Source organism: Opisthocomus hoazin, chromosome 2, assembly GCF_030867145.1.
Source record: "Opisthocomus hoazin isolate bOpiHoa1 chromosome 2, bOpiHoa1.hap1, whole genome shotgun sequence".
NCBI classification, from domain to species: Eukaryota; Metazoa; Chordata; class Aves; order Opisthocomiformes; family Opisthocomidae; genus Opisthocomus; species Opisthocomus hoazin.
This window is the reverse complement of record NC_134415.1, coordinates 100564581-100588953: the sequence shown is the minus strand read 5'-3', so window position 1 is coordinate 100588953 and position 24373 is coordinate 100564581.

Here is a 24373-nt window from a genome sequence, read left to right as displayed (position 1 = left end):
TCTCTCTCAGAGGAGAGTCTAGGTGCGGCTGGATCAACTCCTAGTCCCAAACTTGGTCAACGGTTTGTGTCTAAAGGGTTAAGTGTGTAGCCATTTCTCAGATTCAGCTTGCCTGCCAGAGCCCTTCCAAGGACTTTCACTGAAACAGTTTCGCAAAGTTGAAACAACAGATAATTTACTCAAGAAACAGGTATCACAGATTCGCGATTGCCATTGATAAATGCACTGTCTACAAAAGTTGAGCTCAAAGTAATGGTTTAGCGCTTTAGTTAACAATGTGTTCCCGGGGATATGTCTGACAAAGTCAGAGGCGTGACTCTTACCAAAATGGCGTCCCTTCTTGGGGGGGGAAGAGAGGTTCAGGCCCGTCGACCCGTCCGTCAGGTGAAGTTCTCACTTGGCTCCTCCTTCCATGGAGAGTATTCAAGTGCCAATTTTTATATGTTTGGAAATTTTTTGGCGAGGTACGACTACGTCAATTATTGTGTATCGATTGGCTCTTGGCATGGAATATTGTGTCGTCAGAAGCGGGACTCAGCTGTTTGATACACCTTCGGAGCGGGCATCTTGGTATGAGATTCCGGGGGCCATCTGTGCTTAATCCGAAGCAATCTCTGGCTGCACAGCCTCCGTGGGCAGTACCCCACACATCATTTGGTTTACAGTGATAGGATATCCCCCCTTACCTTTGTCTGATAAGATAAGCATCAGTTAATTACTCCCTTTGTTAGCTCTTCGACTCTTGACACCTCAGTCCAGAGACGCCTCAGTCCGAGTTAGTCTTTTGTCTTGCATTGGACAAGTCCAGCAAGGCCATCGATTACAGGGACACAGCTGGGACAGCTGACTCCAACTGACCAAAGAGATATTCCATGCCATATGACATCATGCTTAGCGTATAAAGCTGGGGGAAGAAGAAGGAAGAGGAGGGACTTTCAGAGAGATGACATTTGTCTTCCAAAGTAACCATTACCCCTGATGGAGCCCTGCTTTCCTGGAGATGACTGAACACCTGCCTGCTGATGGGAAGAAGCAAATGAATTCCTGGCTTTGTTTATTGAGTCCATGGTTTTTGTTTTACCTATCAAACTGTCTTTATCTCAACCTATGAGTTTTCTGACTTTTACCCTTCTTGATTCTCTTCCCTATCCTGCTTGGGGGAAGCGAGCAAGAGACCTTTAGTTGCCAGTAAGGGTTAAGCTACTACTATTTTGTTCTTTAGAACAAGAAAAAAAAAATAAAAAGGTCCTTTTCTCACTTCTTTTCCAAGCACCAGTGAAGAGTCTTTTTCTATAGTATAGTCTGTTGAACATGGATTATAAATTCCTATGCCTAACTGCAGGATTTTAATTTAAAAAATGTTTTAATCAGAAAGCTACAGATAGTCTTAAAGCTCTTTTACATTTAGAAGTGTTAGCTATAGTAGCTTAATAACTATTGTGAAATTTTTTTGTAAGTTATTTGACCAAAGTCATTGACTTCTATGAAATGCATTGCTTGTCAGAGAAGAGCAACAATTGTGTAGAATTGATTCTAATGCTATGGAAAAAAAGATGAAGGAAAAAATAACATCAAATTGCAACAGAAAACTTGTGAATGCTCTCTCTTGTCTTCTGCATCAATAATCAAAGAAGAAAAAGAGCCTCAGGTTGTACAGCTATACACAGTTCTTAAAACTCGGCCTCCTAATAGCTGGAGTACTAGAGCTATTCTTGTTCACCCTATAGCAAAGAACACAAAGTAAGACTCCCAAAAGCATGAGAGTGAATTAGGAGTATACTTGCCATGTTCAAAAGTGAGGTCATGTCATATTGTAAGTGTATTTTAAAGGCATTTCTGTACAGTATAGAACATAAATTTGAAAGTATTTTTCTTAGAAGTATCAATACCATTACCATTCAATGAGACTTAAGGTTGATTTTCAAAGACACTTTTTAATTTCCAGGGGCACTTATTTGTTGTAATGGAGAGATTGTTATATCCAAATTTTTTAAACATTTAATCTATCCTAATCTAGCTGTCTAACTCTTTCCTTAGTCACTAGAAAAGAGAGGGCAGTTCTATCTATTTATCCTTGACACAAAATAAGGAGTGGTTTCTATTTCTTTTCTTTGAAAATAGTGCGAGTTGGAACAACACAATTAGATTAGATGCCTTGAAACAGCCAAGACAGAGGCAATGATGGGTTAGGTAGGAATCATTTAAAATAAAGTCTGTATGACTGGTTTTTCATTTCCATTCTGACTTGTGCATGTTTATAACCACATAGACTGTAAAGTGGAGGGAAAAGTAGCTTTTTAAAAATCTTTTTTTTAAGACCATTGAAGGATTTACATGAAAAATATGGTAAGAATTTATTTTTGCAGTTCTTATGGTCTGTCAAAGTCTGTGTTTGCTTTAACAGTAACAGAAGCATTAGAATGTGTTGTGGCATTCACATGCTTTGTGAAATCGGTAAATAATCCTTTCAAACCCCAGAAAAAACTTCTCATGCACATATATATACATGGAAATCTTGTTGATACTTCTGTTCAATACCTGGTAAAACATACTTGTGTATTGTTGTATGAGTTTTTGAACTGTCAGTTCAGTGGAAGCTGCCTTAAAATAAATTGTGTTCCATGATAGATCATTAACATACAATCAATTTTCAATACTTAAAGTAGATCAAATTCTCCAAAATAGTTTACATTAATATATTATTTTTCTGATTATATAAACCACTACAGTAGAAACATCAGAGAGTATTTTTTTTGTCTGGACCTATCTACTTGTGAGTTCTCTCATAGACACTGGAAAGGTTCTCACTGCACATTAATATATTTTTCATATGTTGCTTACTAGTTTTTCTTTCCAATATAACATGTGGTCTTTTGCTAATAAGATTTTAAGATTGTATCTCAAGTAGAGAGATCCTATTTACAGAGCTATCACTTCAGCTCAGAATAATGCAGGAACTGTGACTATATTAGAAATACAACCCTGAATGTCTTGCTTGCTTCCTGGTCTCCCTGATGATTTTACATCATATGCTGGTAGTGGTTCTTTGAGTCATAACCTTTGATAGCCAACACTTTCAATACTATGCATGTCTAATACCAAGAAAAAAATCTTACAGCCTTTAGTGGATCACAAAGCTTTCTGAAGGCCTGACATTTCTTTTTTCTTGCTATTATAGATCACTGGTAACTACATGGAACAGTAAGTTCTATGCTACCCTCAAACTAGAGTGAGAGCAGACTCAAACACAACGACCTTTCAAAGATTCTCGTTACCTACTTTATATCAGACATCAAATCATGCACCAGCCTCTACCATCTGAAGCTATTAAATAGCTAGTGGGATTTTCCGTAACAGTAGGAGCATTAACCCTGGTGTCCTGGACAAATTCCAACACAAGTAATTACACTGTGCCAGTAAATCCCTCTGCATTTTATTTGGACACTGCATTTACTTTTGTTCTAGTAAAACATTATGTGAGCTTTGCTGTACATTGTTAAACAGGGGCTGAGGTTTACCTAAAATTGTTGCATTTCAAGTATGTGTGAAGTGATCTCTGTAAGATGCAGCAGGGGCTTCATATGCCAACTTGGAATGCATGCTGTTACCCTCTGGATAATAAGCATAATATGATGTAACTTTTAATGATTTTATTATTATATTCATGCAGAAGAGTGTAAAAGAAACACAAGAATCTTAAGCAACTGTACATAGAATGCACTAAACTGTTCTTCAGAAGATCTTTCTCTAATTTTGCGTAGTATTGGGCTGACCATTTTCTTCCTCTACATAACTTCTCAGGACCTCAAAAATATTCCTGTTTCATAGTATAATAAAGACACTGGTTTCACAATTTTAGTCATAGAAAATATGAGTGCTTACATTCTAGAGCCGCTAGTATCTTATAGAGAAGCTCACTCCTGTCTCATCCCAGAGACTGGCATTCAGGTTCATGTTTATTTTGAACTGGAGCAGGGACTTAATCTCTTCTCTCGCTGCATCTCTTAGAACAAGCTACTCAGCTATTTCAGTTCTGAGTATTAGTTACTCAATTCTGAGTTGTCATTTTCCCCAAAAAAGCCTTGAAGTGGGAAAAGGCCAAGGTCTACATATACTGTGTTTTTTTTGTAATTTTTTCTGCAATCAGCTTTATTGTCAATTCTGGAATAATTTACCCATGCTAAATATTCTGGGGTGTTTTATAACTCTTCTTCACAAAACAAATATGAACTTGCTCAAAGCTTGTGTAGATGCAACAAATGAACTGCTCAAAATTTCTAACTTATTAATTATGGTTTGCACAGTGCTTTGAATATATAAATTACTTAGTAAATGCTAGGCATTATTACATAGGACACAGTCCACTGCAGAGATAAGAAGTGCTTTTCTGTATGACTGGTGGTCACATCTTCTGTGGCAGATTTATATTGTTGTGCAGGAACATGAAAGTTTTTATGATTTACAAAATTACTTCCTGAATCCAATTCACGATATTAAAAGTCTTCCAATCATCACATTTCATTCACTTACCAAGGAGTAAGTCCAGACTACCAATTGTATAGAAATTCAGCTAATAATATTATTAAGAGCACTTTGATGGAAATCTTTTTAAGTAAGGTATAGATACCTTCAGAAGTTTCTAGCAAATCTTTTTTTGTTGGTTTGTATTCAGGCAGAAATGACAAAAAGTTAGAACTTCAGAAATCTATGAAAAATACCAATTTCAGTGAAACTCTCACCATAAAAACCCACGTTCAGTTTGTAAACTGTCTACTTAACTGGGCTAAGAAACCAGCTTCATCCCTTTCTCTCCCTTTGGCAGCTTTGATATTCTCGCCTGCTTGACTGGCTTAAAGTCCCAAAACATGGACTGCAGTTGCCGGATTTATGACTTGGGCTGTTTAGTGAACGGAAACCTAAAGAATCCTACTCACTGGATGCCTACACAGGACACTGATAGGACCTAAAGCCAGCTTCATGATAAGTTCCAGGATCGCTTAAATCAAAACGGAATAAATCCACATGCAGTTTGAAACTCATGATATTCTGGCATGGGGGGAGGGGGGTGGGCAGGGGAGGAGAGATATTAGCAGTGGAGTAGTTCTGGAACAACTTGGATGTATGCCAAAAAAGATACAAATTTGAATTCTTTGATGCAAAATAGGTACCGGCATAAGTCAAAAAAAACAAGAAGGGCTTCTTCAACTACATCAATAGTAAACAGAAGACTAGGGACAATGTGGGGCCGCTGCTGAATGAGGTGGGTGTCCTGGTGACGGAGGATGCAGAGAAGGCAGAGCTACTGAATGCCTTCTTTGCTTCAGTCTTCAGTACCAAGGCAGGCCCTCAGGAATCCCAGACCATAGAGGTAAGAGAAGAAGCCTACAGAGAGGACGACTTTCCCTTGGTCGAGGGGGACTGTGTGAGGGATCGCTTAAGTGATCTGGACGTCCATAAATCCATGGGCCCCGATGGAATGCACCCACGAGTGCTGAGGGAGCTGGTGGATGTCATTGCTGAGCCACTCTCCATCATCTTTGAGAGGTCCTGGAGGACAGGAGACGTGCCAGAGGACTGGAGAAAGGCCAATGTCACTCCAATCTTCAAAAAGGGCAAGAAGGAGGACCCAGGGAAGTACAGGCCGGTTAGCCTCAGCTCCATCCCAGGAAAGGTGATGGAGCAGCTCATCCTGGAGGTCATCATCAAGCGAGTGGAGGAAAAGAAGGTTATCAGGAGTAGTCAGCATGGAATCACCAAGGGGAAATGATGCTTGACCAGTCTGATAGCTTTCTATGATGTCATGACTGGCTGGGTAGGTGAGGGGAGAGCCGTGGATGTTGTCTACCTAGACTTCAGCAAGGCTTTAGACACCGTCTCCCATAACATCGTTCTAGGCAAGATCAGGAAGTGTGGGCTGGATGAGTGGTCAGTGAATGGCTGAATGGCAGAACTCAGAGGGCTGTCATCAGCGGCGCTGAGTCTAGTTGAGGGCTGGTAACTAGTGGTGTCCCCCAGGGGACAGTACTGGGCCCAGTCTTGTTCAACTTCTTCATCAACAACCTGGAGGAAGAGAGAGAGCGTACCCTCAGCAAGTTTGCTGATGACACAAAACTGGGAGGAGTAGAGGATACACCAGCAGGCTGTGCTGCCATTCAGTGAAACCTGGACAGGCTGGAGAGTTGGGCGCAGAGGAACTTGATGAATCTGAAGAAGGGCAAGTGCAGGATCCTGCACCTGAGGAGGAACCCCATGCATCAGTACAGGCTTCGGGCGGACCTCCTGGAGTGCAGCTCTGTGGAGAGGGACCTGGGTGTCCTGGTGGACGACAGGTTGACAATGAGCCAGCAGTGTGCCCTGGCTGACAAGAAGGCCAATGGGATCCTGGGGTGCATCAAAAGGAGTGTGGCCAGCAGGACGAGGGAGGTTCTCCTCCCCCTCTACACTGCCCTAGTGAGGCCTCATCTGGAGTACTGTGTCCAGTTCTGGGCTCCCCAGTTCAAGAAAGATGAAGAGCTACTGGAGAGAGTCCAGCGGAGGGCTACGAGGATGATGAAGGGACTGAAGCATCTCTGCTACGAGGAGAGGCTGAGGGAGCTGGGCTTGTTCAGCCTGAAGAAGAGAGGGCTGAGAAGGGATCTTATCAATGCTTATAAATATGTGAAGGGTGGGTGTCAGGAGGATGGGGCCAAACTCTTTTCAGTGGTTCCCAGTGACAGGACAAAGGCCAATGGGCACAAACTGAATCACAGGAAGTTCCATCTGAACTTGAGGAAGAATTTCTTCCCTTTGAGTGTGATGGAGCACTGGAACACGCTGCCCAGGGAAGCTGTGGATTCTCCTTCTCTGGAGATATTGAAGACCCACTTGGACGACGTCCTGTGCAGCCTACTGTAGCTGACCCTGCTTCCGCAGGTGGTTTGGACTAGGTGATCCACAGGGGTCCCTTCCAACCCCTAACATTCTCTTATTCTGTGTGATTCTGTGAAACCTTCTTACTCATCGCATGTTTGAATTAGATTTGTGATTTCATTTTGGAGTATCTCATAGAGCTGTAGTATTAAGCTTGAAGTAACCTCTAAGTTCATTTGAATTTTATTTTAATTAACACTAATCTTTAACCATGAGTCATTAGGAGACATATTTTAACAGAAATATGTTGTGGCTCTAAAGAGTTGTTAGCTGATTCACAGCTCCTCTTTTGCTCTTTTTATACTCTGAAACCTGTGTAAGGGATGCATATGCTCTTTCTCTTTAACAGTGTAAAGTTGTTCCTGACCACACCTGGCTAATACTCCTGGAGGCATTCTCTTTGCATCAACCTCCTGCAGGCAGAATGCCTGCAGCAAAGATCACATGTTTAGTCTCTTGCTTAATCTGCTTCATATGACACTGCAGTCTACCCTACTCCTTTCACCATAAGCCCAAGCAATGTGATGCTGGAAGATGGATTCTCTGTGTGTTTGACTCCCCAGGCACATTTCTACAAGTCCAGCTGAATTCTGAGCCCTGTGCTATTAAGCATTTTAGTATAGCTGCTACTACTAAGAATACTATTATTACTGTTCTTATTAGATCTGGTTATTATTAACAAGCAGAGCTGATTTCGTAAAATGCAAAGCATGCTTAAATATTTAGTGTCACAATGTAGTCCATTCCTGTAAAATGATAAATAATTCCAGGTCCTTTTCATTTCTTATTTGTTTTCATTCTTCAGTCTCTTACTTCACCTGTACCATTCAAACCGACCACATCAGATAACTAGATCACCTGTGTACATACAAGCAATTAAACTTAAAAATATGAACATACAGGATTGTTTTTGATCAGCTACAGAGGTTAAGGAAAATTCATGTTTGTCAAAACTCAATAATTTTCATATATAGATGTGAGTTTTAAATCTGTAGAGCTAACAGTAAATACATAAAAAGGATGTCTTAATTTATGAACTGTGAAAAGAAAGTCATAATCTATAAAGAAAAAATAATTTCAGGAATTAGTAAACAATCAAGGAAAAACATGCCAAACATAAACATGAATGCAGGCTTTTTATTTCCTCCATATAACATAAACCAAGTGTAGCCCATAACTAAATCTATTGTTTTATCCAATCTCCTTTTTTAAAAGGGTATTTCACCATCAAGGTGTAATTAAAGTCTTTCCAACAAGTGAAATGCAATCGAAGGCCTTGTTGTGATAGGACAAGGAGTAATGGCTTTAAACTAAGGGAGGGTAGATTTAGACTAGATATAAGGAAGAAATTTTTTACCATGAGGGTTGTGAAACACGGGGCTCTGAGCAACCAGGTCTAGTTGAAGATGTCCCTGCCCACTGCAGGGGCACTGGGCTAGATGACCTCTAAGGGTCCCTTCCAACCCAAAGTATTCTGAGATTCTATTATTCTATTATTTTCAAATTCAAATGAAAAGGTTTCCTACCTTTTTGTTTCCAACTGTGGTTAAACTACCCAATTTTTTTCACTTATCAACACACAACACACATAAACTATGTAATTTCCTTAGAAGGTTTAGTACAAATACACCACATTAAAGAAAATGGGACAGGAGTGTCTCCAGTGTGGATCTGGATTCAAAAGCCAGTTTATGAGGACAGAGAAGTGTAGCTCACAAATATCAATAAGCTTATGCCAGGTTACATGAGCTGCAACTCTGAAAACCTGGGCATTTTCACAGTGAAGTTTGAAAGAGTTCCAAGTACATAAAAATAGCAGAGTAGAATATAAATAGTTATTTAAATATAACTAAAGAATTAACTAATACTTCTTTGAAAAAACAAAGAAGCTCTAAAATATAACTGAAGTACTTTGTGTACATTTTATACTGTGTTTATTACTGTTGATGTGCTCAAAGTGACTCTATATTTTGAATGTCTTATACTTTGATCCTAATATCTGTTTTTATTGCATATTCAAACAATATCATTTTCTTTAGTGATTCTTTCATTTTCTTCCTTCCTTTTTTTTTGTTTTTAGTAATTCTGGCGGTTTTAAAATGTGCTCTTTGTACCTGATAAAATGTGAGCTTGAAATTATGAATAGATTAATCTCTTTTGATGAGAAATAAATTTTGTTGCAGTTTAAAACTCTCTTTAAAAATAATTACCAGTGTGTTTATTTTAGCAGTGGGAAGCATTTATCTTTTACAGTATTTTCTTTTCATCTGTACTTCAGATAAATGAATTGTAATTAAATTTCATTTAGTTCAAACATTTAGGAAAAAAGCTTGTCTTACTTTGTGAATAACGTCATTAATAGTTTAATACATTTTCCAAATTATTTCTCTAATACATTTAAATTTTATCTTTCTATTCTGTTATTCACACCATGGATGGCAATATCAGAATAGATGCACTCTAGGATGGCTCTTAAAAAAGAGTGTTATAGGTAAATACCTTGCCTAGCATACCTCAGAGTAAATTATGAATATTGAATTTACTGCATGCTGTTGAACTATGCACCAGAAACTAAGAGATCAATTAATAAATTTCTAAGCAAAACAACCTGGAAACCCTTGGGCATGGTGAGAATGTTACCAATTAGAAAACTAAATATTGGACTGGCTTTTCAAATTGGTGAGCTCTCATCATTCTTTTTATAAAATAAAATGATAGAGTGACAGAAGGTCAGGAAGTTCCTCCAAGGGACTGCTGCATCTGAGACACTAATACAGTAATGAACCATTATGACAGCTTTATAAAGCAATAGCAGGCTAGAAGTTTGGGTGATTCACTGAAGCATTTGTCACAAATTTTAAAATTTCATAACCATAAGATACAGACATAAAAAATCTGTGCGTAGACTGCTGTACGGTGAAAAATACTTCTACTGCCAAAATAGTTGATTTTTTCTTGTCACTATGCATGTGGCAAAACCAAGGGGAAAAGATCTTTCTGTGAAAACTGTTTGTAAATGTAAATGTCCATGTGTAAATGTTTCTAGTTTTAACTGAAGCAAAAGGAATTTTACAAGCCTAAACTAAATACCCTTTGTGGTGACCACATATATTAGACTGGGGTAAACAGAGCAATCATGAAAGTCAGGTTTCAATTTTGAGACACCCCCGCTTCTCTGCTCTCTTAGTGAGCTTTCATATACTTTTGGTATGGGGAGCTGCCCTGCTCTTCATCCCTTTCCTTGCATCAGCATCTGATGTTATATTCTTCCACCTCTATCTGCTGGGCTGGGGTGGCTACTGCTATGGGCGAAGAAGCAAAGTATTAAAGTGATCTAGCTGACTCGCTGCTCCAGTAGCCTGCAGGAAAGGGATAGACCAGATGCATGGCTATTCTGAGGAGCACGGTTGAGAAATATGTTAAGGAAACAGTGTTGGTGAAACACTGGAACGGGTTGCCCAGAGAGGTAGTGGAGGCCCCATCCCTGGAAACATTCAAGATCAGGTTGGACAGGGCTCTGAGCAACCTGATCTAGTTAGTGGTGTCCCTGCTTGCTGCGGAGGGGTTGGACTAGATGACCTCTAGAGGTCCCTTCCAACCCTAAACTTTCTATGATTCTATGAATGTCACTTGCTGCATAGGAGAAGAAGGGAGGATGCCCGCTACTGGAACCAGCAACTATTCAATGAACTATCCAACAATCACCTCCCTTCACTAAAGTGTGGATTTTGCTCATGCCTGTGGTATAGTAAAAGAACAACTTGCTCTTTTTATTTTAAAGGTATGCAGAACTTCTAAATGTGGAGGATCTTCGCTTGCCAGTGACGGAAAGGAAGGGTATAAAGATTCTTCTAAACTGTTGGTTTTATTACAAAGATACTGTAGCATCTTGAGCTTAGTGTTTTCTGAAGGGAACTTGTACCGTATGTCGTGAACTATAAGAAAACCATAAGGACATGCCTACTCAAAGAAATATATGTTTCTGACAAATAGTGAATCCCAGAAATACTGTAAACAATCTTTTCAAATGTATCCAATTATTTTTTTATTGCCATTTTGAATACCCAATGATATGTTCAAATTTCTCTTGAGACTGATTACTTGGATTTTTTATTAAAACAACTCAAAGTACACATAGACTGAAAAATATTCCATTGGAAGTGGCAGTCCCTTACAAACTCAAATTTCATAATTACACAATATGGAAGCATACTTTTCAGTCTGGAGTTAAACATTATTTCTCTGAAAGTCTGAGAAAAGAAATAACTATTTTTTAATAGCTAAATAATAATGTTTAGTTAAATAATGTACAACATTTATCAGCATCCTTGAGTTATTTGGTGTAGATTTTGATGGCTATAACCAGAGGTTTTGATTGTTAAGGTTATTATTTAGAATCACCTATGAAAAATTACTTCTTATACAGTTAGCAAAGTTAACAGTTTTTCTTTAGTGTAGGCTACTACAATGTCAATAAAATCATGCTACAGGCTAGTTGTTTGTGGCACCCTTGCTTCTGAAATACTCTTCTCAGTTAATCTCGGAGTATTTTGAAACCACATTTACTGCTTCAAATTGGAATCCGCTGATGAAATCTGGAATGTGGTAGAATATGAAGATTTATGGTAGTATAACTCACCAGAGAGAGTCTTATGTAGACATAATTTTTGTCAAAAAGTAGCTGCAATTGCAGTATAAATAATGCTGAACTCTCAGACTGTCCAGGATTCATAGCATTTAGGTTGCAAAATCAGAAACTTTGTGTAATTAACCAATGTATCTGCTTGGGCTAAAATAAAAATAACCAACCCAAACCTGTTTTGTTTCTCACTTGATAATGACATGGTTGGCACAATGAACAAAAGAGAGGAAAAAAAAAGCTAGAACTTTATGATTATTATTTTTTGCTAAAACTCCCTCAAATTACAACAAACAGCCAAAAGACTTTGCATTGCTCTGGTTGTCATTATTGATATGGTCTCAGCCTCACAGCCACATGGCTCCGTCACACAGTAGAGTAGTAACAGGCTAATGAGGAGGCTAAGGCTCTTCAGAAATCCGTGCCAGCATGTACTAAACTGAAGGTCAGACAGTGTAATTGATACTACTGTACGTCCTACTGTACATTGATCACTTCTACATGTTTTCCAGTATTGTCTTAGAAAAGTGGATGTGATTGATTAACTCAATATTTGCAGTGTTATGAAATACAAAAAACAGACCTGGAAAGGGACTTGAGGCATCATATAATCAAATTATCTGCTGTAGGACAGAATCAGCTGTGGTAAAGGTATGCCTAACACGTTTGCTTTACCTATTTTTTTAAAACATATCAATGATATGGATTCTAAGTACTCCATGGACAATATATTCAAAAACTTAATTACCCTTATCAATAGATAGTTCCTTACCTTTTTTTACATCTAACTTCACTATCCTTCCTTGCAAATTAAGCCCATTATTTTTGGGCCAATGGAATAAAGAACAGTTAATTGTCTTCCTCTTTCCAATTGCTTTTTGTTTACAGGAAGGCTGTTACCTTGTCTTATGGTCTTTAAATTTTCCTGACCAGAGAAGTAATAAAAAAAGAAAGAGCTATGGGGCACATTCAGAAGTAAATTGTTGAGCAAATGGTGAAGAGATTTTGGAATAAGAAGTAAATTTTCTGTACATTCACCATGCTTGACTGAATAGTTTCTTTGTATAAAGAGTTAGGATATCAAAAGTCATATATATACAAAAATCAAAGATAAAAAGTAATATATATATACATATATATAAAGGCATATTGAGTTGCATTTTGATAAAATACTGGGTAAATTATAGAGAGTCTATCCTCTCTGTAGAAATCTTCTACCAGATTAAGCTAATTTGGGATGATGAAAGGATACATATTTTTTTATAGTTGCATTTTTATGCAACATATTTTATCATAGTTGTGTTATTAGTAGTATTTCACATAAAGGAGTCTAAGTTTATGAATGCTAATATAGTGAAAGAGGTAGAAAGGAAGGATTTTGTTCTACTTCTCAGATGAGAATAATTCATAAAACACATATAGAAATGGGCTTGAATTTTCCAGTACAATGAAATGACAATATTATAGAATAACTAACTGAATAAAAGTTGTGAAAATGCAGAGGATTCCACTAACTTTGTCTGAAGTCAGCAGTATGTAAGATCTGATACACTAAAAAACATGATCACCAACATTAGGTTTCCAAAAAACATTTACCTGCGTAAAAATAATTCTCAGTTTACAAGGAATATCTTTAAATGTGTAGAGTATTCTTAAAAATAAAAATTAAAAAAAAGAAAAACTTTAGTTAATAACTGGCTCTTCAGAAAACAACTGTTCCAATATGTTGTTTCATCTCAGCTGTGAAATCATGTGTATATGCAATATATCGTTTACTTCCTTTTTCTATATGTTCCTGAATGGACATAGAAAGAAAATATTCAAGGAAATCTTACTCAATTCATACCAGAAAGGCTGAGATATAACCCAGTTCCCAGCACTAAAGGATAACATAATGTTTCGTGTAAACGAATAAAAATAACCAGTTAAACAAGCCTAAATTAAAGTAGAAGAGTTATCATAAACAGCTTTTCTTTTCCTCAATTATAATGAAAAATAAAGAACAAAATGTAGTTAGAATTAGCATTAATAACACAGAAAAAGTCATGTTTTAATAATCTGACGGAGTATGATTTAATTTTATTGTCTTTTCTGTTCCTAAAATGACAAAAAAAACAATGTTTAGAACAATCACCAGGTCATTAATATAAATCAGAATACTCTTTTTTTACCTGAAATCATGCCTGCACATTGTAAATGTAAAACCAGTATGATATTCACTATATTTTAATGAAGTTTATTCCTGTCTGTATTTTTCATTAACAATCAGAATGGCTGAAATATCTTTCTTCTCACTACTGCCTCCAAGACTTTGTATACAGAGTTGATCAAGCAGGTCTTAAGAAAAAACCCTCACTAAAATCAGTCAAAGGAGGGACCCATTCTTTAGTAATTCTTATTTTTGTTAATTGCTCATGACTAATTTAATAGGTGTCCTTATGAAAACAAAATACAGACAAAACCCAGACAAGAAAAATCCTTTCTTATTATTGGTTAATAGAAAATTTAGCTCAAAGACAATAAAAAATCAGCATAGTGTGAATTTTCTTGGGCTTATTGTTGTATGCAGTAGAAAGCATGGCTGAACTTCACTACAGATGGTGGTATTTAAATTGTCCTTTTCCAGTTTATTTATCGTTTTGTCTGTATTTACCATAACTTCACTGTTTCCTAACATGTGACTTCTGTGACTAGCTATGAATGTAGAAACAAGGAGTGTTTCTTAGGTAGAAATGATGGACCTTCTAAGCAGATGACTTTCTGCTAAGGACACACAACTTTCTCTTCTCTTGAATGATATCTGAGTTTGACCCCAAGATATTCATCTATAAAAAACTGCCACCGCTGCTGCTGTGCTTTCATTAGATCCACAGGCTGTTACAACTCCCCATCCTAACAAGGAAGAGCTATGTGTGAAGTAGGTGTTAAGACACAAAACTGCAATTCAAAGGAACTCAGAGTATGTATCCCATGGCACTACAGCAGTGCTTAAAAGCCTTTGTTCTAAAGAAGGGGAAACGGTAGGATGAAAGACACAGGATAGCGTAATATTATTGTGTCTTTTTTTAAACCAAGATCTAAACAAAACATGTTTGCTTCTCCCAAGAGGCTTAATTCCCCTATAGGAGGGGGAACTGATGGTTATAAAAGTCAGCAAGGACAGGAGGGAGTACCAGAGCACACTCACCAGGGAAGTATGTACAAAGGTATTTGTATTCCTGGTGTCAATATCTAGTAAGAAGTAAAAAAATAACACACGGCAAGTATTTATTTATTGTGCTGTTTCCAGAGTTAATTCATAAATCAGTGAGCAAGGCACATCAATAAGGGATAGGAATCATTAAGCTGTGATTGTAACCAGACAGGGAACACTATGTGGTGCTTCACAGTGGCTTGCCCTCAACGGCATCCCTATCAAATTTATTTCTGTTTGAAGAGCCTAACTGCTGAGCCTGTATTCCTAACTATTTCACCTTTGTTAGTTTTATTTCATTCGTAACCTGCACAACATTGGCAGCTGAGTGGAAGATGTGCTAAGAAAGTACTTACTTTCTCGCCCATGTGTGTCTTGAAGCGCTGCCCCCAGAAAAAATGTGTCTTGTCTCCTGAATTGTGGTGCAGCTATGCAAAGCCTTTGTTTTGTCATTTACTACAGAAAAAAGTTGATTTAATCTGGTCCTCAAGGACAATATAAACATTAAAAAAGAACTGGTGGAAGCTAAACAAACACAGGAGTAGGGAATCTAATGAAAAACATACGACATCTACACAGTGACTTTTACGACTTTTCAGATAATTCAACTTCTGACTCTTCCATAGGTTTACCAGAACTGGGGCAAAGGTATATGAGCCACAAAGTTTGTAAAGACTAAGAGTCAGGTGTACTATGCCTTTTTTGTTCAGTCTAATTGCAATGCATTGCAATGAAAGTGACCTTGAAGACCTGTAGAAGGGTCCCTCACCACAGATGGAGGCAAAAGGACTACAATTTATGCACAGAGATGTCATTCACAAATGGCTGCGAATCTTTGTCATGGAACTTGCCTGAACGGGAAATATCTGTGATATATGTCAGACAGCTGAGTGCGGATATAATTACGGCTCTTCTTTCTGCAGCTGTACTGGGTGCAGGTGCCCAGGCGCTGGTGGGGGGCTGCAGGGTCGCCCCTGTGAGGGAAGGAGAGGCCAGCGCTGCCCTGGGCAGGACACAGCCGCTTCCATCCAGCTCCAATCCACCCACCACAGGGTACAGCTGAGACCCCAGCCAAGGTTGTGGCACCTCTGGGAATGCATGTGTAAGAAAGGGCAGAAAATGCCACAGCAAGAGAACTGTAGACGGTGATGGCAAAAAAGGGTGAGAACAGAGCGAATGCCAAGGTCGTGAAAGGATGAAAAGGAACAACTCAGCGGTGGAGTGCACTAGAGCAGAGGGAGGGAGAAGGACGGAGGTGCAGAGAGAAACTGCGGCCTCCTGACCACAACACCCCTTGCTCCTGCCGCTGAGTACCTCATGGAGGCACCGAGTGTAAATTGGAGTGATATAAAAGTGGGGGACAAGCGGTAACTGAAGTGATGAAGAGCCTGGGAAAGAAGGGGGAAAAGTGCTTTCCCCAAGTGTGCAATATTTTTTCTTTTTTATTGGTTTTTATTTCCTGATACTCAAATCAGTAATTAAACATTGATATTAACTGACAATCATTGAAGCTAATTTCCCAAAGTCGAGTTTGTTTTGTTCACAATAGTAACTGATACTTGTCTCCTGTCTTTACTCCCTGTCTTCTCAAGCCACAAGTTTTCTCATTCCTGTTTTTCCCATTTTCTCCCCTATTTCACTGAAGAGGGGGAATAAGCAAGCAGCCAGGTGGGAGTTTGGTTGTTAGCCAAGGCGTACCCATCACAGGCACAAACTTAGAATCTGTGTAGAACACAGACATGTAGACAAGCCAAGAAAATAAACTAACTTGAGTGTAAATATTGATATATATCTATATGTGTTTATATATACTCTATATATATTTAAGGAAAAATCACAATGTTAAACCCAGGCTTTGTTCCTTAAATCAGTAGAACAGTCTTACAAACATCCTACAAACATAAATAATTATTTTTTATTAGAGCCAATAAAGGAAAGAAGTAACAACTATTGTATCTAAGAAACAGGATATATACATTTTTTTTAATAGATAGTGTGGATTAGTTGGTCTAGGCTCATGGTATTAAAAACCACATGAGAAATACCACTTCACTTGTGTGATATCTTCTCAGCAGATATTACATGAGTTTGGATAATTTAAATGTTTGCTTCTTTCCTGCTAGAAAGATGATAGCTTTTATCCCTGAGTCAATATTTATAACTGTGAACAAAATCAGAAAAGTTATTACTTGTTCAATTTAAACTGAATTTGTATTGATTGTGGATGTACTTAAGTCCAAAGTTTGGTACAGTTCTAGCTGTAAGCATACTTGCTAGTAAAGCAAAGAAAAAACATTTGAAGTAGTTCTAAAAGAAAAAGAGAGCTTAATCTTTTCTCATTGCATTTTTTGTCATAAGGATGTATACATTATGGAAACAACTATTCTGCAGAACACAGAAATACTTTTTGACTACACATGGTTAAACTGTGGAATGTAATTAAAATATTTCTTAATTCTTTCTTTTTCTCTGAACAAAAAAAAAAATCTGTTGCTAAAGTGGTATGTATTAGAGGAGAAAGGAGTCTTCCAAAATATTACACACATATTTACTAACCAGAATTCTTTTTTCAATTTAAGATTTTAATTGAATAAATATGCCTCACTACATCTTTCCCTTAAGGTCATAGGAAGCGAGATTAAATGACTCTTCTCAGAAATCATTTGACAATTCAAACATGATGAGTTAACAAAAGAAGTGAAAAATTTAAATTCCAGAAAGCAAATAAAAGCTTTAGAAAAAGTTTTCTTAGTTAAAAACTCCTGTATAGTCAATCTATGACTATATGAACATCAGTGCCATACAACTATTTGACATCTCTGTATGATTAAAAAAAAAGATAAAAATAGCAAACACAGGGGCGATGACCAAAATCTGTTGTCACTTCTAAAATCATTACTTTATTCTCCATACAGGCTATATCGGTGTCTGTTCTCTAGAATTGCAGAAGACTGTTGTCTTATATATTAACGAAAAAGAGAATCAATTAGTTAGATATTCACACGGCCATGTCACTATACAACACTAAAGAGAAAGCATCTTTTGACTTCTGAGTACAAGATCTCAGTTTTCACTACTATGTGATAAAAACTCTAATCAATCCCTAATCTTTGGGTATGTTTTGATAAGGACACACAAAAATATAAGTAAAAAGTGGAAGAAGGATTCTGAAATAAAAAGTGAGGAATTGTGCAGAAAAATTAAATTCTTTTCTGGAAAGTTTCTGAAAAGGAAAACATATGCATTAGGTGAAAGGATGTAGCCATTATTCACTCTTGGTTAAGATGACATGCAAAAATATTGCAGGTTCTTTGAGTGGATTATGGATAAGGCTAGATCACCTCAATATTTGTCTTGTGCCTACTGTAATACTCTGGAATTGGAAAGAAGCCCTATGAATGGTCTTCTTAAAACAGGAAAACAAAAATCATGAAAGGATTTTTTTTTTTTTTTTTTACTTTTTCGAAGGGAATAACTTACTCCTTTGCATTAGCGGAGACAATGAATAAAATGAAGACAAGTTTTCCCATTCTCTGCTCACAATATACCCTACCACTCATGGAAATACTGAAGATACTGAGGACATGCCTTGCTTTAGCTTTCTCAAAATTAGTGGTGACTAGTCTTTGCTAGGAAATTAAATCTAGATAATACCATGGGCAAATCACACAACCCAGTGACAGTCAGAAATATATAACCTGTTAAACTCTACTAAGTGAAGAAAGAATAATATGTAATAACATTATAATACCATTATGTTCATTGCTGTTACTTCATTCCCGGACTACTAAGTAAAACTGTATATTTCAAACTTGAAAGTAATGCCGAGGAAAGGATAAGAAAAGCACTAGAAGCATGAAAGATGTGTTTAAACTACAAAACTATATGTGAAATAGCAGTTAGCTTTGGATATGCATTTCACAAAATCTTTCCAGAGAGACAGAGGATCATACGAACCATTACAGATATCAATTCACCCTGTACCCAAGAATACAACAATTTCTGTGGCATTTAAGATTTCCATACTGACAGAAGAGAAAGGGATAATCCAAATAACTAGAATACTGTTCCTTTTATTCCTATTAATTCATATTTTCTGAATATTAAAGGTGTTACTCTTTTCTATTCTGCACAAAACAAGTACTGTTTCCCTTATTTCATAAAAATATTATTAGCACAATTATACTGTGTAATATAAAGGTAATGTGATAGTGATAATAATGATGATGTTAAATTAATTTTAAGAAAATATTAATATATATATTTTTCTGTTTGGAGATTCTACTCATTTGTTCATTCATTCAATTCAGCTTGAATATTTATATTCTCACTTTGAATCAATGAAGAAAAACTGGACATTTCATCATATTTTTCTTGCATAAACAAAAGCAGAGATGGTGATACTCAGGGAGAGATACTGTGTAAACATGGAGTAGTAGTTTATTTTTTCCTAGCTAAAAAAATCAAGTTATTGTTAATGTTATTAACTCTGACGACATGCATTATTTAGGCACTACAATAGCTATTACCATTTTTTATGTGAATATTTCTGTATTCTAAGAGGTGACAAAAATTCAATGTAATAAATAAATGTATGAAGTACTGAAAGCAGAAGCCACACAAAATTCATATGTATGTGTAATTTATTTTAGATATGGAGGAGTGGATGTGATCACAGAGACTGTTGAAGGAGTGGCCTGTTCAGAAAGGTGATAAAGGTCAGACGTATATTAAACAGTTGATGATTATATTTGATCTCAGCTCTTTGAGTCACTTCACCAGAGCTCAGGTGATTGTAGATAGAAATGTGTTTGTTAATTAAAGTGAACACCAAATAGTTGCAAACACATCAACCTCTGCCAAGCACTTCTTCAGCCAAGGAGTGGAGGTTTACTTCTAAACCTAGTTTGGAGGCTTTCATTCTCACAGCAAGAGGTGTCAGCTGGAGAAAAATTCTGCCTGGAGAAGCGCGCTTAGAGAGACAGAAATTAATTCCCTGCAATGAGACTGGCTTATTGTTAGGCCCCATGATTGAAATCTACTAGAGACTGAATGAAAATCTTGGCACCTAATTATGGGAAAAATGAAGCAACTCAAACAAAAATTTGATTTTGGCCTAGGGTGCAGTTGGACTCAGTCAGACACCATCCATTAGGCCTGGCTTGATCTTTGCCTGCATGAGTTTGCTTAAACATTTTCCAAGTAAGACAGAGCTGTTAGCTGAAACCACCATCCAATGATAGGTAATTTCTCTGATGCTGCACTAAACTTGGTCATTGCTTCTTAAGCTACAGCTGTCAGTTGAAGACACTGTTTATTTGCTACATCATGCTTGCTTGCCACTGCTTCCTAGTACTGAGTTTCTTAACTACCATGCAGATTGCAGTTAAGAAGTTCAAGATCTGGGGAGAGGATTGGCTTTCCTCCTACTCCTGCTGCTGGAGGGTGCAGAAATAAAACTCGGAGTGCAACATGTGATATCTCCTTGTAAAGTACCTCAACTCTGCACATGTGTAGTTACTCTAGAAACTAAGGGACAACTTTCATGGAATTACCTGTTATTCTCCAGTAACTTGCTCAGTTGTCCAAAACTTAACATTGTTCCTTAGTTCCTTATGTGCAAAATGCATTTAACAGCATTTATTTACCTCATGGAAGTCTTGTGAATATAAAACACTGAACACTTGCTGGTTAATCCAGAGAAGTGTAAAACCAGAATCTGTAACAGAACCTAAGACAGCTAATTTTTTCCCTAGCAAGTCTACTGTTGTGCACTTACCACTTCATATCCTGTAAGAACCTAACTGAATGGGATTGCAGTAGTCTGGAAATTTTTTTCAACAAGACAAAAAGAAAATGTGGGTTAAAACTTCAGAATTTCGTGGAAATATGCAGTTTTCATGGTAGAAAGATAAAAGAGTTTGTAGGTGAAAATGAGGGCATAACCCTCTGCAACAGATGTTAGACTGTGGCACTCAGCTAGGGAGTAGATGGTCAGTATCAAACCTCACTGCTTAATTCTACATTGAAAGTAGTTACCCTTTAACACAGCCATTGACTGTTGGCTTTCTGTTTACTTTACAATGAAAATAAATTGAAAAAGTTCTTCATTTTATTCAAGAAAACAAATAAATTCAAGAACTCTAAAACTCTTCTAAGATGAATTTTTTTCTGACCTAGTAGGTTAGTGAGTCCCTTCTAAAAATGTAATTAGATATTGCACATTAACTTGTAACAGCAGATATACCTTCATTAAGTACCCTTCTTGGGAACAGTTAGTCTGTAACCATCCTTGAATCTAGAATACTGAGTGATCTGAGCCTTGATAGCAATGAAATAAAAAGAAGAAGCAATTATAATATAAAAATAACATTGGTATCAAAAATAGAGGAAAAATACTCTCACAAGAAAAAATATATTCAGAACACTTCAATTTAGATAGGAAATTATATAAATATTAAGAAAAAAAAGAAGAAAAAATAAAATAATCCAAATATTTAAATACTGAGATTATTGTAAATCAGTTTCTGAAGAAAACATGAAAATATAAAGTCTTTTAAATATATAAATAAGATACAGAAGTATAAACATTAATATGGCACATGTAGATAAATGCTTGGAGTATACTATCAAGTCAAAGGACAGTAGAGATAAAGAAAAATCATTTTTTCTAAGGTAAGATGATTGTTTCAGAAAATATTGCTCCAAATCCATAACCATCACATAAAAAATTCATCAAAACCACAATGTGGACTCAACAACAAAAAAAAATCCTTTCATTTTTAATTAATTAAACTTTTGTGACACACTAATTTCTAATGAGAGTTGAGATAGATATTCTTAATTTCCCAAAGGTCTTAAATGATCAGAATCTAAACCAAACATGTAAGTTTCAAGTAACTTTTCTTTTAATAGCTACTCACCTTAAAACATGAAGATAGAGCCTGACATAGGTTTTTGCAAGGTCTCTATGACAATAGTAAGCCCTGCTAAATTCTGAAGTACTTCAGAGTATTTTGTTCATGGATTTCCAGCTCTTCAAAGAGTAAGGTTTTACTTACCTGAAAGCTCTCAGAAAGCTTTCCTGTAATAAACTAGCCAGTTTTTGAGGGAGCCCCTGGCTGTGGAATGTGGTTAAAAGAGGTTACCTTCATAATATGAAAACTGCCAAAATTTGAAATCAGTTTGAGCAGTAAGAAAGTCTTCAAAAACATTCCATAACTTATTAAAATTTTGAGTAGATATTCCTCTCCTTTTCACAGTAACCCACTCACCCTCTTGGAGACAAGGAATATTTGCATTAATGAGGTTTCCCAAGGCATTCTCGGTGACAATACTTTTTATGTGGTGAGAATTTTCAGAAAAGTGCTCAGTCAGATTAAGGATTGTCCCATATTTCTACACAAGAAAATTTTTTCAAATACTGTAATATCTGGAAATGAATATTGAAAATCCACATAAATGACAGAAAGAGAAGCATAAATATAATTTAAATGCATAAATATAACTTCTACTGTCAAGTTAAATGTCTGCTACCCATAAAATAAAGTTTTTGAAGAGTACCAAAGTAATGAAAAAGCAAAATAAATGCTCCTTACTCTCTTATTACCAAAATGATCTAAATATGCTACCAGGAAAAAAAAAAAAAAACTAGTATAAAATAGATTTTCCTAGTAAAACAAAAAGGATTGAGAAAAGGAGATTAAAAGTAATAGAAATTCCATTTACTGGTAAGAATTATATATTCCTTATTTTCATGTTCTTTTATTATACTTTTTTGAGGCAATCATAGAGCAACAACAAGACACACAGAAAAAAAAAGAACAGAAACCTAAAACTCAGTTTCATACCAAATGTACTTAACGGTTGTCACCTGTGGAAACTTGAGGTGATTAAGCAGCATAAATTAGTTTAAGAGTGGAGGGACTAAAGTAGTAGAGGTGTGATCACTGTAGATAGGAGAGAATCCTGCAGAAAGAGAATGTATCAGATTTACTTGCATTACTTCAGTATCTGGTTAATTTAATTTCACAGAATCACAGAATGGTAGGGGTTGGAAGGGACCTCTGTGGGTCATCTAGTCCAACCCTCCTGCCGAAGCAGGGTCACCTACAGCAGGCTGCACAGGACCAATTTGCTCAATTCTTATCTATAGCACTCCATATAAGAGAAGAACTAGCACTTCTGTCTTTTGATTTACAGTGCCCTTTCTTACTCATTGAAAAATAGTTCCCTCAGTCTTAGCTTCTGTCAAGCAGAGCTCCAAGTCAATGTTCTGCCCTTCCTGGAACAAGTTTTGCCACAATACCAAAGATTCAATTAAGCTCTCCTGGCTTGACTGCATCAACAGAACCCGGGAAAAAAGCTTATCCATCTCTTCCTGCGGTTAGTTAAGATGCATTTGGCCCTCTTTTTTTTTTTTTTTCTCACTTTAGCCTGACATGCAACAGAAACAGATTCTTTGCAGTCAGGTAGGATTCACTGCTTTGGAGTGGCTCATGAGATGTCTGAATTCAGTATACAATCACAAAGGGGAAAATAAAAAAATTCTGATGAAGACTCTCAAGCTATAAGGTCTCCCCACAGCCTGCTCTTCTGCAGACTGAACAGCCCAACGCTCTCAGCCTTTTCTCATAGAAAAATGTCTCTGCAAATTGAACATAAGGCCTTAGCTTACAGTAAATTATCTTCCTCACTTTACAAGAGTCTGATGGGAAAGATAAAGCATGGATAAAGCACGCAAATTCTGGTGCAAGAGCAGTGCTTTTTGACAGTAGATGATTGCACAGAAATTGAAGAAAAAGTTATCTGCTGCACAGTTTACAGATAGAAGAAAAAAAGAAGAAAATAAGAAAAAAAATGGAAAATGTAATGTGGATATTCCATGAAATGGGGAAATCCCAAACAAGGATTTTCCACTAATAAAATAATAAAATAAAATCAATAGTGTTTGATATGATAACGTACCATAGAAACATAGAATATCTTGAGTTGAAAGGGACCTGTAAGGATCATCCAGTCCCACTCCCTGCTGCTCATAGAACTACCTAAAACTCAACTATATAAGTCGTCCACATGCTCCTTGAACTCTGACATATGGAAAATGTATTTTAAAAAGGCAAAGATAAGGATTAGCAGAAATGGCATATAGTTGTTAAAGAACTGTCTAAAAGAAGACAATAAAAATCAATACCCAAAGAAAAAGTTTTAGGCAGAGGGAGAAGCCTTTGAGGATTCAGAACTAATCTCAGCTGATGTTCTCCCACCACTAGCCTCTCTCCCTTTCATCCTTCGTCATCTTCTTAGTCATTTGCAAAATTGGAAAGTACTGTTCAACTAGACAAATTTTTGCTCAGGTATGTGCTGATTACCCATAATACCTTTTTTTTTTAATTGACTGAATTATTTTAGGTAGTCATTCTGTTCTGTAAATGTCATTAAGACCTTCGACTCAAAATAAATTTGAAATATCCAAAATGATTGGCTGAAAGAGGTAAATACTAGGTTAGTTTCAAGATTTATGTAAGAAGTGTCAAGATTTTCACACCCTCCCCTGAAAAAATAAGGATAATATAAACTTTAGACAAAGTTAGTCATGACAGAGTCCTTGTTATAGTAATAATTACAGGCAG